Source organism: Tupaia chinensis, unplaced genomic scaffold (genome assembly GCF_000334495.1).
Source record: "Tupaia chinensis unplaced genomic scaffold, TupChi_1.0 Scaffold144806_1, whole genome shotgun sequence".
Classification (NCBI taxonomy): Eukaryota; Metazoa; Chordata; class Mammalia; order Scandentia; family Tupaiidae; genus Tupaia; species Tupaia belangeri.
Genome location: NW_006204667.1, coordinates 499269 through 515598, shown reverse-complemented (window position 1 = coordinate 515598; position 16330 = coordinate 499269).

Here is a 16330-nt window from a genome sequence, read left to right as displayed (position 1 = left end):
GACTTTTCCAATGTCCCAATATTTCTCTTGCTTCCAGTGCTACCCTTTCCATCCTGCAAAGCACTGGGTGGACTAACCTTCCTACAAGGCCATCACAACTGTATTTCCCATGTAGAAATTTTGTTTGGCTCTAAAGAACACCCCTACAGACTATCTTCTTCACTGCAATCTCAAAGGATTTTGTTTTTAGATTTGTCTCCTTAGTTTGTATGCCTGAAGATCTTCCATCTGTAAGTCCCCACAGTAGGTGTTTAACAAATAGATTTTGTATTTTCCTTCTCTCACAATGACTAGAATAATTGCTATTTACATATTCATATCTTAGCTATATATATCTGTAATAGGGAGTAAAGAACTCTTGCTATAGAATATATTTTGAAATATTCTAATTCATTTTGAGTTTTTCATATGAGAATATTTTTTAGGGTTACATTTTCTGGTTATAAATTTGAAATTGCAACTAGCTTTAGCTGACTCTAATTTATAAACTGCAATATTTTTTGTTTGTTTTTGTTTTTGTTTTTTTGGAGAGGTTTTGCTATAGGACATGTGCGCTTGCCAGAAAGAGAGAGTCAGAAAAACAGAAGGCGAGAAATCACTCCCCAGGGCGGGATGGCCATACTGCAATCCCTTCTGCATTCTCCTCTCAGGATCTTGGGCACGCACGCACATGCGCCCGGAGTATATATATATTTGAGAGGTTTTCGCTATAGGGCACATGCGCTCGCCAGACAGACAGAGAGAGACATAGAGACAGAAAGCGAGAAATCACCACCCAGGGGGGATGGTCACGCCGCAATCCCTTCTCCTCCATTCTCCTCCTGGGATCTTGGGCACGCACACACACGTGCCCGGCGTGAGTTTTAAGCCACCGGGTCCGGGATGCGAACCGCGGTCGACTACGTGGGAGTCCAATGACATAGCCATTATGCTAACTGCTGGTTCCCCTAGACCACAATATTTTTAATTGACAAGATAATCTCTATAGATTCTTAGATAGAAAAAGAAAATTCTACTAAATGAGGAATTTCAATTTAGATCCTCTTATTTCTATTTTGTGTGTGTGTGTTGGAATATGAAAATATTTCAGATAAAATACTTTCCCAGGTCCTGGTTTATGTTTTTGGTTGCAACTTAAATTATTTCTTTAGAAATTTTTCTAAAGACAGAATTTAATAAAATATAACTATTTACAATTTATTTATTGTATTTCAAAGTTTAGATGCCATAAAAATCATGGAATTTTAAAAGTTTCATTTCAATCTACTAGGGAATTTGAATTTATTCTTTCAAAAACAGACATATCAAACTATTCTTCCTAACATTAAATTAAAATAAAAAAGTTGGGGTGACTAGATTCTTCAAAAAAAAAAAAAAGTCAGTGCTATAAAAGAGAAAAGAAAGTCATGAAAATATCCCAAATTAAAAGAAGTTATGGATGGGGCCAACAGGTGGCATGGTGGTTGGGACCCTAGACTCCCACATGGCTGACTGCAGTTCGAGTCTAGACCTGGCAGCTTGCTTTCTCACCTTCCCTCTCTTTCTTTCTCTTTCTCTCCGTGTCTCTCTCTGGTGAGTGTGCATGCCCTGTAGCAAATTGTAGAACATAATAATAATAATAATAATAACAATAAATTAAGATTAAATAAATAATTTGTGAAAATGAAAAAAGAAGCTACAGAGACACGACCACTGACAAGCAAACGCAGTATAGGGCCCTAGAGGGAATGCTGCACTGGATGGAGAAAATGCTTTAAAGAACATTATTAGATCAACTGACAAACTCAGAACATGACAGTAGATTGAAGTACTATACTAATTTAAGTGTGTGAATTGTAGTTAAAAGGCTGTTCCTAATCGTAGGGAATACATGTTAAAATATTTAGAGTAAAGGACTGTGTGAATGTAACTTACTGTCAAATAGTTCAGGAAAAAAGGAAAGGAGAAAGGGGGTAATGGAGAAGGGAAGTAAAAGAAGACAAAGGAAAGCAGAGGGGGCCAGCACGGGAGATAAAAGGGAGATAGAAAGAGAACAATAAAGCCAATGGAGCAAAAAGTTAATAATCAACAAATATGGGAAATGGGTACATGGATACTTTCTGTGACAATTTTATTTTAGTAAGTTTTTGTGAACTTGAAATGATTTCTAAATTCAAAGTGTAAAAATTAGTTCTACTTCAATAAAGAATAACATAATTAGGGGGCCAGCAGATGGTGTAGCAGTTATATCGTTGGACTTCCACATGGTCAACTGCAGTTCAAGTCTAGGACTTGGTGGCTTGAAAATCATGCTGGGCGCGTGTGTGTGCATGCCCAAAATCCTGTGAGGAGGATGGAGGAGAAGGGATTGTAGCGTGGTCATCCCCCCCTTTGGGGGGTGATTTCTCATTTTATATCTCTCTCTTTAAGTCTCGTGCCATACAGCAAAAATCTCTCTCTCTCTCTCTCTATCTCTCTCTCACACACACACACACAAATCACATACTTAGAGCACTGTATATCTTGTATGGTGCTTGAGTTCTCACTATATCCATTTTCAGGTTCTCTTTTGCTTTTGCAGAAGTACTTTTCAATTGTTGGTCATCTTTCTCACGGAGTCATGTGCCGAGGTGATGAGACATCTGTTCGTCGCTGGTCCTTTCTATAGGTCCTGGACGTTTTCATGGCAGAAGTCAAGTATAAACGGAGTTCACCACACCCATCCTGGTGCACTCAACGCATATGTTGATAAAAATAGCTCATGAGTAAGTGGAAAGCCATGGCCAAAGGCTAAACCTGATGACGCAATAGTTATAAAATGAAGAGTATCAAGAAAACGGATGTATGGGTGCTATTTAACTAAAAGGTTTCTGTGACTCGAAATGGAGGGAACTGATTCCTTGAACAGGGATGACAGTCAAATAACCCCAAAGATGTCAGTATACATGGTCACATTGCCAAAGGAATGAGAGGCCAAAACATCAATGCAAACAGGTCCTGCTCCAGAAAGGAGTTTCAAAATAAAGCTATGCTATTTTGACAGTTGAGGGTCAGTAGAGCTTGATATTTGAAACATCTGCTAGTGGTTCATATGTATTCTTTTTAGAAGTAGTAAAAATATTATGTTCGCACTGTTCGAATTAGATGAAAGATGACAATTCCTATTTTGTTGTTACCACTGGTATAATTCTTTCGTATTTCTATCTCAGTGACATTCAGTTTTCTTTCTTCTTTACTTGTGAAATTGTACTAGCAAAATAAGCTGTCAGGTGTCAAATGTAGAAAAATCTGTATTTCCTCTTCTGGAGAGAGAGACGATTACTTAGAATATGCCTTCGATTATATGCTGTAAAACCATATGGATATGCCTTCGATGACACAATTGTTAAAACAATGCCCTACATAAGCTTCCCTTCTAGTAAAGGAAGAGAATTTCAGTACAGCTGTATGCACAGTATTTCTGCTTTGGATGAGGTCACTTGTTTATTAACATAGATAATCCTGAAACAGCCCAGAACATTTGTCAATTTATTTATTTATTTATTTTACCACCAGAATGAACAATATTGGTGTCTATTCCCCTTTTTCCTCCTGTGCTAATTTCAGTAATTTTTAGTGCTTTCTCTGTGCCAGGCACAGTAGTAAGTGTTTTATCAACATTTTCTCATTATATTCTCATTCCAAGCCTGAGAAGCGGGTATCATTTTCATTTAACAGATGACAACAGAGACACTGAATGGTGGAACAGCTACTTCAAAGTCGAATGATGAGAACAAAGTGTGGGCAGAACCGAGAACTGATTTCAAGTCTGTCTTACTTTAAATCCTAGATTTATAACTATGCCAAAATTTGATTCCTCAATGACCTAAAATCTTGTTCTCTAAGTCATAGATTTCACTTTCAAAAAAATGTATTTAGTGGAATGAATTTAACTTCTGTTTATCATCTGGAATATAATTTTGACTTTTCTACAAGTGTTTTTCAGATATCTGTAACCATGTTTATTTCAGCAAGTCAACCTATTCTAAGAATTTGAATAATACAACACAAAATCCTTTCTCTAGAAATGAGCTTCTTTTAACTCATTCTACTCCTGAAGAATTTTAATGATTTTCTATATTAAGTCCCAACTGTCTTTATAACCAATTTCTAATCACATATCTGTATTCATACTTTGGAAACTAATAGAAACAGCTAATCTTTCATTCATTTGATGAACTTTCAGGCATTTAAAGACAGTTTTTATTCTGTGTTATTTTTGTTCTTTTCTACAAAATAATTCTCATATCATGTGTTGCTTGTCTAGTTCCAATAAACAGACCTCAACTTCTACGCTGCCAACCGGAAGGCAGATTTTAGGCAGAGGCTTAAGCTTCCCTCTTTTTTTTTTCTCTCTGTATTTCTTCTAACTCCAAAAATCACTTTTGGGGATTTTACTGCAAGTTGATTTCAGACCTTTGAACAATTTCATTGCTCTACTTCTCTTTTGCATGAGTGGCAGTATTTTGGCAGATCAAGCCTGCGCTTAGACATTAGTTTGCTGCAGCCTTTGGTCCACAGTAGGTTTTGTCTCCTTTTGGCTTCTAGGTTTCAATCAGCCCTCTGACTTGAGCAATGTCACGTTACAGGCTTTTCTCTACATACTTTCTCCTTTATTGCTTAAAATAATCCTCTAGGGTAGGTATTACTGCTCCCACTAAATCAAAAATAAATAATGAAGGGTCTAGCACAACACGCAGCCTACAGGAAGTCCTTCATCACTTCATTTCCTCTTTCTGGTAGTCTAAGTTAAAGTGTCCAGCAAGCAAGTAACTTACCCAGTATCATGGAACCCAAGAGCAACCTCAGCTCTTCAGAGTCCAGCATCTCTTCTTTTTCAACTCGGTGTGCTTTTCCAAGACTTTGAATTCTTTTCCTGAATGAAATCATAGACGGCACTCGCTGTCAGAAACAGATGAAGGTGGCTTTTAAGTGTAAATGTCATGTGGTATATAAGGTAAATGGGTAACATTTACTTATTTCAAAGTCAGTCAATGAGAACAACGAAGCTTCTTAGAGGTTGAACACAGAATTCTGAGTTGGGAGTTAGAAACATCATTTACAGGCTTATTATTTCAGCATACTTTATTATCATTTATATACGTACCTGGAGCTGACATTGTCTAAAAGATCACTGTAAAAAAACTAGGATATATTATCCATAAAGCAGTAGCAAGATAATAACACATGTACACTCCGATGTGCAGAGTGGTCATGTGCTTTCCAAGGAGCACTGTGACAGATCACTGTCTAGTATGGATTGTATCGCAATACAGTACATGGCCATCCTTAATCAGATACTGGGGAAAAAATGCTGGTAAACATATTGCATTATCCTTTGTTTGTTAAGTGCATGTGCTGGCAACGCACTTTTTGGACATGAAAATTCTCATTTTCACCGTTGCAACATGTTAACATCACGTAGAGAAAAATAGCACCGAAGCACTTCTTCTTGTTGTTTTTTCTGTTTATTTATTTTTATTAGTTTTATAAAGCAAGACTGACAGATTTTTTTGTTCAACAGAGAAGTGTTCACACACTTTTGTCTATTAAATATGTCTAATTTTTACCCCTCTCACCCACTGTCTACCACCCACTCTCCTCCCTTACAGTCTCTGGTATCTACTCATCCTCTCTACTCCCATATCTTGGATCTTTCCATTTCTGCCATAGAGTGCAGATATTCAATATATATTGAGTGAGGATATACACTGTGTATCTTTCAAAGTCTGGCTCACTTAGAAAATCTGAGGATAGTCTCTGATTACACTGGTGTAATAGCTTCAAAGTGGAATAGCAGAACTGTTTTTTTTTGTTTGTTTGTTTCTAGGTCGAGTCATTAAGACTAACAAGTGCTTATATTCCTTATCCTGGAGAGGTGTGAGAGATTAGAAGTGTTCTGGAGTCAGAGGGCCTCTGCATATTAACTCTTCAGAGTTTGACCTTGGGCAATTTATTTTTTGGAATTCTGTTTCTTTATTGGCAAAATAAACATACTGTTAAGGTTCTACAGATATTAGACATTATTTCTAAGTATTAATGTAATATAGTACATAATACCAGTCCTCCAAACTGTAGATGGTTTATAAAGATACACATAATATCCTCAGGACTATGTAGTGACATATTCTCATGATTGCCAATGAATTATTAGGATAAACTTGTTCCCCACGCAGATCTACCTGAGTGGCATTAGAAACTAAGGTAGGGCATTTGATGCCCAATTTTCTAAGCACATTCACTGAACTGAAATTTCAGAAAGATCATTCCTGACCTACATACCTCCGAATAAATGACACATTTACAAAAAGTCTAAATGTGTTCCCAGAATGACTGATGAAGCTTTTATCCCCAAACTGAATTAGGATCAAAGTGCAAATTAACCCATACATTAAGATTATATAATAAACCTTCTGATTTATGACACTGATTAGCAGATAGTCATGTGTACATATAGAGGTTCAATCAAGTACTGTACAAGTGCCTATAGAATATAATTTAAAAATTTCTTACCATAATATATCATTTTTATTTCATTTTAGTTATTATCATTATTTTAAATTTGACCAGGGAGAGAAAGAGAGGAAGTGAGAATGCAAGCTGCCAATCCAGGACTCAAGTCATGGTCAGCCACGTGGAGGCTAGCGCTTGAACCGCCATACCACCTTCCAACCGCTCAAAATTGATCTAAGATTTGAGTTTCCTTGTTTGTGTATCAATATTCTTTTCAAAATAAGCACGTGATTGTTTTTAGTTTTTCCTTTTTGTCACCGGTAAGCTCCCTCTACATTGTTTAATCGGCTATTTTCTCAAACCTCTCTAAGTCTATTTCCTCATGGTAAAACAGGGATATTAACAGCCATCTGACAAGGTTGTTGGGAAGAGTGAATAAAATAATATTTATAATACACTTTGTATGTGCCCACAACATGGTAAGCGCTCATTAAATAATACTTATTTTCATTGTGCTATTGTTTGTTTATTTTTTTCTTATATTAGTTAGTTTATCTGTTTTGGAGTGAGCAAATTAGAAACATTATTCTAAGAAGGAAATTAGAAGGGCTCCACTACTCTGTTGATTCTGCAGAAGCAAATATAATCAATTTTACTAGCTTAGAACTGAACTTTCACAAATTATAAGAGTCTAACATGAGAAACTGGCTTTAATTATATGTACGCAGATGGTTTTATAATTCAAATATTGCCCACGTGGGAGAATTTGGTAGGTGAATAAAATAGGAACTTTAATGACACGATTGCTTTTCATGTGACCACAGATTTTAACTAATTTAAAATGTTTGGCCCTTGGTGGGTTGAAGAGTAGGGTGTCTGGTCTGAATCTAAATACATTTTGCTGCAATGGAAAAGCATAGAAAAACAAACTCTAAATAGAAATACAAAATCCTCCAAGAAGCCTATTTTTACCTGCTATTCAAGTAGCCTTTACCAGAAATAAGATCTCTCTCTTACAAACTGTGGTATTTCAAATATATCAAGATGACTATTGGTATGCTAAAAACCACAGCTTAAAAATAACAAGTTCCTAAATAATAGTCTAGAAAATAATTCAATTACAACATACTTTAATATAATCAGTTTGTACAAAAACACATATTAAAATAGACGCTCCGTCTCATTACCGTTCGGCAAGCATCTTGCTCAGCTGGAACTGAACTTATTTCAGACTCATACATACAGAAATCTGAGATGGATTACAAATATACGGGCAGGCCCAAAATTAAATAGAAAATACTTTGTAAGTGTTTAAAGCACTGAGATTATTTTGGTGAGTGCATCTGTATATTTTTTATGACATACTGTGTCACTGCCTTTTCAAATTTGAGTAAATTATAGTTTTGCAAACCGTAATTACATTGGCTCATGCTTGATGGTTATGCTTTGTAATACTGAGCCAATATTAATCAAGATTTCCTAAATTTATGTCTCATTCCCTGTATGTCATGTTAAGTGCTTATGAGTGGTGGATAATTGTACTCATCCATTGCTTTTATTATGTGGTTGGATACCCCTCTCTCGGTCCCATGTCTTCCATCTGTCTTACAGTATTCAGACTGGCTTCAATTCTTTTCTTTTTTTTTTTTTTCCTTTTGGCCAATGCTTGTATTTTAACTGAGTGATACTTTCACCTTTCCGTCCACCATCCTTCCTACTCATCAAAACCAGATTGCATTTTGCTGCAGAAGAAAGATGTGTTCAATAAAACTTTGCCAAGAAGATGGTTATTGATATATCTTTGAAAGGCAGCTGTATTGCTTATGTACCACTGGGGACTGGAGTGGTGAGACTTAAATTGCTTGTGGTACCAAGCAAAAGCAAATCACTTTCTTTGCACCTTAAAAACGTGAAATAAAACAGTCTCTCTGTCTTCTTCACATTTGAGAAAGGAATTGTGAGTAAAGAAATGGTCCTGGGAGAAAGCCTAAGGAGTTAGGCTATCATTATGGAAAATACTGCTTATAGGATATACTAAAATATTTTATGGCCATCGTCCTAAGCATGTAACTGGATTTAGAGCTAACCTAGGAAGATCATTTAGAGCTGAATCTTAAGTCTTTCTAAAAATTTCTTTGTAGACATCTTTGTAAATACCCACACATATTTAAAATCTCAGAAAGAACATAGTGTCCCTCTGTGAAATGTTTTATTTTAGGGGTATTTTATTTGATGGCTTTCACTAACTTTATTAAGGATTCTTTGAGCTCTAAGGAAGCCATGAGTAAGCCTTTATTTGATACTAAGGAAGATAAGGGTTTGTAAATAAAATAACTCATTAAAGGTCCTTTGAAAACTTACAGGTGTATACCAGTTATATGCAAATGAGACTTAGGAAGAGGGCAATTGAAAAGTTATGTGTATCTCTTAATGCTGAACAGTAAGACAGTAAGAATGTGTGAATTTCCTTTTTTTTTTTTTTTTGAGAGGTTTTAGCTAAAGGGCATGTGGGCTCACAAGAGGCAAAGAGACAGAGAGACAGAAAGCGAGAAATCACCCCCTCAGGGGGTGATGGCTATGCCACAATCCCTTCTCTCTTCTCCTCTTGGGATTTTCAGCATGCACGCACATGTGCCCACCGTGTGTTTAAGACACTGGGTCCAAGACTCAAGCTGCAGTCGACTACGTGGGAGCACAGTGACATAGCTATTATACCAAACGCTGGTTCCAGAATGTGTGAATTTCAAAATATGTTTTTGCAAGTGGCAATTATAGAAATTCTCTTCTGGTGACCCATTATAAGGCATACAAATGCTTTTTCTAAGGTTTTCCTCAACAGCTTTCAGTTATGGGCTAAAAACATTCTTGGAGTTTTATCATTCTTCACTAAAGACTTGTCACCTCAAATTAGAGTGTGTTTAGTGCAAACCAATCCAAACTGTCTATTTTCAACAGTAAAGATTTGTTTTCTATTTTACTGTGCTCTTCCCTCCCTAACAGTTCGGTTAACAGCGTGCTGCAACTGTGTTTTGTTTCCACGTTACCTTCATCTTATTATCATTAATAAAAGAAATATCATGGAGAACCATCCCATCTTCACATTCTAGGCTCCTGTGCTGCATGTATGGGCAGATACAAAGTGTATGATGTGACTCTGGCCTGAGAAGGAGCTCCTCCTCTGATTGGGAAAGCTGTTTTTGAATGCTGCTCTCCTCCAGATTATTCCCTGCTCATACTACTGTGTAGGATGTTACAGACGTACGAATGCGAATAACCTTAGAGAGTGATACACATTTATAAGTTTCTCTTCAATCTCATTTTAATCTCTCATGTAAAGACAAATGCAAAAGGGCCCAATAGAGTAAAATAGGGCAGTCTTGAAGACAACGTGAATTTCTTTTTTCTTTTTTTTAAAGAGATTTTTGCTATAGGGTGCATGTGCTCATCAGAAAGACAGAGAGAGACAGGGAGACAGAAAGCATGAAATCCCCCCCCATGGGGGATGGCCACACCGCAATCCCTTCTCCTCCATTCTCCCCTTGGGATCTTGGGCACACACGCACACGTGCCTGGTGTGAGCTTAAGCCACTGGGTCCAGGACTTGAACCGCAGTTAACTATATGGGAGCCAGCGACATAGCCCTTACGCCAGTTGCTGGTGAATTTCTAATGTGTTCCCCTACTGACATACATATCTATGAGATATGTGAGAAGTGAGAAGTGAAACTTTATACAAGGTTATACAATGAATGAGAAAAACCTCAGTCATCGGGTGCCAACTAATCTACACAAACATAGAAGCCACCCTTAGAAGGCCAATCTTAAAAAATAAAAACAACTATAATAATAAGTTTAAAAATTGAGGAAAAACATTAGTGGCCATTCACTGCACATGAAACAAACTTCATGAATTTGGACCAAACAAGTTATCAAAAAATACATAAAAAATATTTAGCATCAATAATAACTTTAGGGGGACAGCAAATGGTATGGAAGTTAAGGTGACAGGATCCCACATGGCTGACTGTATGCCAGTCCCAGAACTGGCAGCTTGAAAATCACACCTGGCGTGTGTGTGTGTGTGTGTGTGTGTGTGTGTGTATGTGTTTGTGTGTGTGTGTGTTCCCAAAGTCCCTAGTGGAGAATGGAAGAAAAGGGGTGTGGTGTGGTCTTCCCCCCAGGGGGAAGGAGGTGATTTCTCATTTTCTCTCTTTCTGTCTCTCTGCAGTGAGCACATGCACTTACAGCAAATAAACAAAAGAACTTTGGAGACAAAAATCAAAATTCATAACTGATACCATGTATTATTTATTATAAATGATTTGAAATTTATAGTTTTCAGCAAAAATATTTAAGATATGCAAATAATCAGAAAAGTATGCTGCAAGGGGGAAAAGGGACAATGGATGATCACTCTGAATATATTCAAAGAAAATGTTTACTGAATTAAAGGAAAACATGATAATAATGAATCAATAGAGAGCCACAATAAAAAATAAGAAGTGTTTTTTAAAAGAGATCAAATGAAAATTCTGGCATTGACAAGTGCAATTTTAAAAATTAAAAATACAGTAGAGGTTCTCAACAATAGATAGGAGATGAATAAAATAAACAAATAAACACATGAACTCAAAATTAAATAAAGGAAATGATCCATTTTGAAGAACAGAGACAAAAAGAATCAATATAAGTATATATGACCATATTAAGTGTACCAGCATATGTATAACTAGAAAGTTAAAAGTAAAAGAGAGTGAGAAACAGGAATAAAAATGAAAAAATAATTACTAGAAAATTCTCAAATTTGATGAAGACATAATCTGTATATCCGCAAACTTTGGTAAATCCGTAGTAGAACAATTATGAAGAAATCCACATTTAGGGATATTATACTGTTGGAAATAAAAAAGAGACAAAACTAAATAAAAATATTGGAGCTTCAATATAGTTGAGCATCCATGTGATTAATGGCTTACCATTCATCTGAACGATTGGGAGCCCCAGGACAATGAAATAGCACATTTGAAGTGCAGAAAGGACAAAAAAGCTGTCAACCAAGAATTCTGTCTAGTCGAACTATTCCTTAGGAAATGAAAGCAAAATAGTGACAATCGTATACGAAGAAAGATGAAGAGAATCAGCTTCTCAAGGGAAGTCCTGAAAGAATGAGAAAACGAACCACCTATACATCTTGGTAGATCAGAATCCCAGGCAAAGGGAACTGTTGGTGCAAGGTCTTCGAGGGAGGGTTATGCTCATCTACTTGAGTAAGGGGATACTAAAGTAGCGTGAAGGATGGAAACAGTAGAAGGAGATGAAATCAGAAAGGTAGTAGGCACAGATTACGCATGGCATTCTCCGACAGTAATATAACTTTTACTAGGACAGAGGTTGGGAGATATTTGAAGGTCTTGAGATAGACAGGGGAACGATTTGACCTCATCTAATTTATGCTTCAACAAACTCACAACACTGCCCACAGTGTTGTAAATAATTTGAGGGGGAACAAAGTTAAAACATGAAAAGCAGTTAGGAAGATAGTACTTTAGTACAGAGAAGACTCAGTGATGCCTCCAGCCACGTAGTAGGACTGGAGGGGAAAAATGGTTGGATTCTTGATACAGCTGGAAAGTAGATGTGATCGGATGTGCTCCACTGGGGATGTGAGTTGTGAGAGGAAAAACTGAGTCAAGAAGGACTCTGCAGAGTTTTTCTTAAGTATTTAGAAAGATGGAGTTCTCATTACTAAGATGTGAGACTACGAGAGAACCCCTATGGGGAGGGATATCGGGTGTTAAATTTTGGAAAAAGTTAAGTTTGAGGTGATTATCATGCACTTAAATGGAAATGTAAAGAAGACTGTGGAAGATGCAGACCTGTACTTTGGGAGGCGGAGACTTAGGCTGGAAATGTCAATCACCGGGCCACAGGCATTTGGATGATGTTTCAATTTGTAAACTTGAGATCACCACGAAGAAGAGGGCTAAGGACTGAGCTCTGGGGACTGAGCTCTGGAGCCCTCCGACGACGTACAGAGAGCAACGCTGTACGTAGAAGACAGAAAGCTTAAGGGGCCACTAAAGAGCAAGCGAAAAGTCAGGCAGCGAGTCTCCTCAAACTCACTGAGACCGTGGTTCGAGTCCTGGACCTGGCAGCTTGTTCTCTCTTTCTCTCTTTCTTCCACTCTGTCCTTCTCTGGTCAAATTAAAATAAATAAATAAGTAAATAAAGTTAAATAAAATAATTACTTAAACTTTTAAAAAAAGAGAGAGAAAACACTTCAGAAAAGAGCATGATTAGTTATGCTACAGGCCATTTGGAATGAGAACTGAGCATTGTTGTTCATGTAACTATGTGGAGCTGGCCCATGGCTTGGTACGGGAGGAGCCAGATCCCACGTGGCTGAGTGCTTGGTTGGAGTCCCTGCCTCAGTGGCTTAGAAAGCATGTCAGGCATGTGTACATGTATGTTCATAGTCTCAATGGGCTGGAGAGACAGAGGAGAGGAGATTGAAGTGTGGCCATACCCCATGAGGGAAGTCCTTTCTCCTCTCACTGTCTCTCTGTCTCTTTTTCTGATGAGCATCTGTACTCTCTGGAAAATTGGGGGGGGGGGAAGGCTTAGCAATGTGGATGTCTTTGTTAGACAGATCAGAACAGTTTGCTGATGGCTTGATGAGGGTAAAATGCTTACAGTATGGACTTAAGATAGACTAAAAGAAAGGAAATTGGAGATATTCAATATGAACTAATTTTGCAAGGTGTTTTATTTAAAAGGTAAGGTTGTAAGTTGGCAGGAGGAGTGAGATCTAAAGAGAGTATTTTTGTTTGTTTTAAGGTTTTTGCCACTAGGCCATATGTGCTAGCTAGAGAGAAACAGAGAGAGACTGAGAGAAAGATTGAGAACCCTCCCTCACCCTGGGACAATGGCCATGCTGCAAACCCTTCTCCTCCATTCTCTTCTCAGGATTTAGGGCTCACATGTACACACACCCAATGTGATTTTTAAGCCACCAGGTTTGGAACTCCAACCATGGTCAGTCACATTGGGGTCTAGAACCTTAACCACCACACCACTTTGCTGGCCCCCAAAGAGAGATTTTTTTTCCTTTAGGTTTTGCCATAGGGTATGTATACCTGAGAGAGAGGGAAATCACACCCCAGTGGGGATGGCCACACTGCAATCCCTTGTCCTCCATTCTCCTCTTTGGATTTTGGGCATGCACACACATGTGCCTAGCATAATTTTCAAGCCACCAGGTTCGGGACTGAAACTGGGTCAGCCATGTAAGAGTTCAGTGCCTTAACCACCACATCACCTGCTGGCCCGAAGAGGGATATTTTTAATGGTAAAAAATAACATTAATCCCTGTTGGTAATAATTCCGTAGAGAGAAGAAAATCCGATGGTTGGAGCCACCCTCCTGAGTTAGTAAGAGGGAGTGGGAAGCCCACACGTTTGGGGTCGGTCGCCCACATGTTTGGGGTCGGTCTAGGGGAGCATAGGAACACTTCATTCGCATGTGCAAGAGTAACTGCAGAGTCTGTGGCTGCAGATGTTGCTCCATGGGGAGAACTCTCTCATTGCTTTTGGTAGTTCATCTCCGTCTTCTGTGATAGCAGTCACTTTTGCTAATCATAGGAGCTCTGCATTGTATAGACATTTGAAATAAGATGAATTTATTACATAAGACATCTTGTTAGGTCAGCACAGTGTTTTTTACAGAGCAAACTGCATATCTTTGTGATTTTCCTTAATATACAAAAGCTCCCTGTGTCCTTGTTTACAAATTGGCTGCAATTTTCCACCTATTTGGTTAACTAAAATATAACCATCTACTAAGGGAGGTGTTAAAGTGACCAGCATATTAAACATTGTTAGTATTTCTATCATGTTATGTGGTTCCCTCATACTTCTAGATACTATGCCTTATCTAATCATCCTAAGACTGAAGAGTTGATAAAGTAGCTATTTTTCACTGTTGCTATTTTACAGATGAGGAAACTTAAAGCAACATGTCTCAGATAAAAGCGACTTGTCAGTGGTGAAGCCAAGATTCAAACCCAGGTCTGCTGATGCCAAGTGTATCTGAATACACCAGGTCAGGTGCCAAATCCCATAATTCCCACTTACTTATGAAAGCATTTTAATATAAAAGAATTTTTTAAAATAATCATTTATTTTATTGTATTTATTCATTCATTTTATTTTGAGAGACACACACAGAGAGAGAGAGAAAGTGAGAAAGCAGGCTACCAGATCTGGGACTTGAACCGTGGTTGGCCATGTGGGAGTGTCTAGCACCTTAACCACCACACCACCTGCTGGTCCCCCAGAACATTTTTTTATTTAAAGGAGAAAAGCACAACTTACCTATAAGAGTAAGTTTTAGCCTTTAGCAAGTTTACAAGAATGTATAAAGTAGGGGCTGGCGAGTGGTGTGGTGGTTTAAGGCGCTGGATTCCCACATGGCCGACTGCTCTTCGAGTCCCAGACCCGGCAGCTTGCTTTCTCCCTTTCCCTTTCTCTCTCTCACTGGTCAAATTTAAATCAATGAGTGGATGGATGAATGAATGGATAAAATAAAAACTTAACGGTGACCACGGATGTAGGATATGGTGGGAGAATGGCAGTGGAGTGAAACTATTAAATTTTGGTGGATTTACTGCCATGGGTTGCAACATATTTATGAAGCTTTTGTTATTTTCAGTATATCATAATCATTTAGGATAAACATTATTGCAGTAGCCTATAGTAATAACATACGCTAACTGATACTTTACCAGTAAATCCTAACAGTCTTCTGATCCAGAGGTGGTTGTTACTTGACTTGATAAACATAAAAAGTAGAGGAAACTGGGCCAGCCAGTGGTGCGGTGGTTAAGGCAGCTGGATCCCACATGGCTGACTGCATGGTTCGAGTCTCAGACCCAGAAGCTTGAAAAACACGCCAGGCTTGTGTGCGTGAGTGCCCCAAATTCTGAGAGAATGGAGGAGAAGGGATTGCGGTGTGGCCATCCTCTCTGGCGCAGGGGGTGATTACTCACTTTCTCTCTCTGTCTTTGCAGTAAGTGCATGCACCCTACAGCAAAACTGAAAATTAAACAAACAAACAAGCAAAAAAAGAGGAAGGTAACTGTGGTAGGTGGAACCTAAAACTGCTGTCTAAGAATATGGTGCTCGCTGGATTCATGGAAGAGGAGACATGCCGTGCTGAAATTACTGCTGCTAAATCCGTGCTAAGAGTCCATGCACCGGGACCAGCAGATAGCTTAACGGCTATGTCGCTGGACTTCCATGTAGTCGACAGGCGCGTGTGCGTGCGTGCCCAAGATCCCGAGAGGAGAATGGAGGAGTAGGGATTGCAGCGTGGCCATCCCCCCGAGGGGTGATTTCTCGCTTTCTGTCTTTCTGTCTCTCTCTGTCTTTCTAGTGAGCACATGCACCCTGTAGCAAAAACCTCTCCAAGAAAAAAAAAAAGAGTCCATGAGCAAAGTGAGTAGAATCAATCCTTACAGGGCTGGAGAGCAAACTGCAGCTGCAGATTTCATGTCAGTCTTTCTCTCCCTTCCTTCACTCATGAGTTTGGGCATGGTCTTCGAGTTATTCACAACGGAATCTTTGACTCTTTGAGACCAAGAGAAAAAAGCTAAAAATGTATGGTAGTTTTTCAGTAAACTTAAAGAGGCTACATGGTTTATTAGGTAAGAGGTAATTCAGTATGCATATTAAACTACAGATCGCAAGCACGTCATTTTTTTAAGGTCTTTCACAATGGGGAGAACAGACAAATTGTATTTGCCCTTTGTTTCATTTTCTTTTTAAAGAAGTATTTTATTTAACGATATTTACTTATTTTAA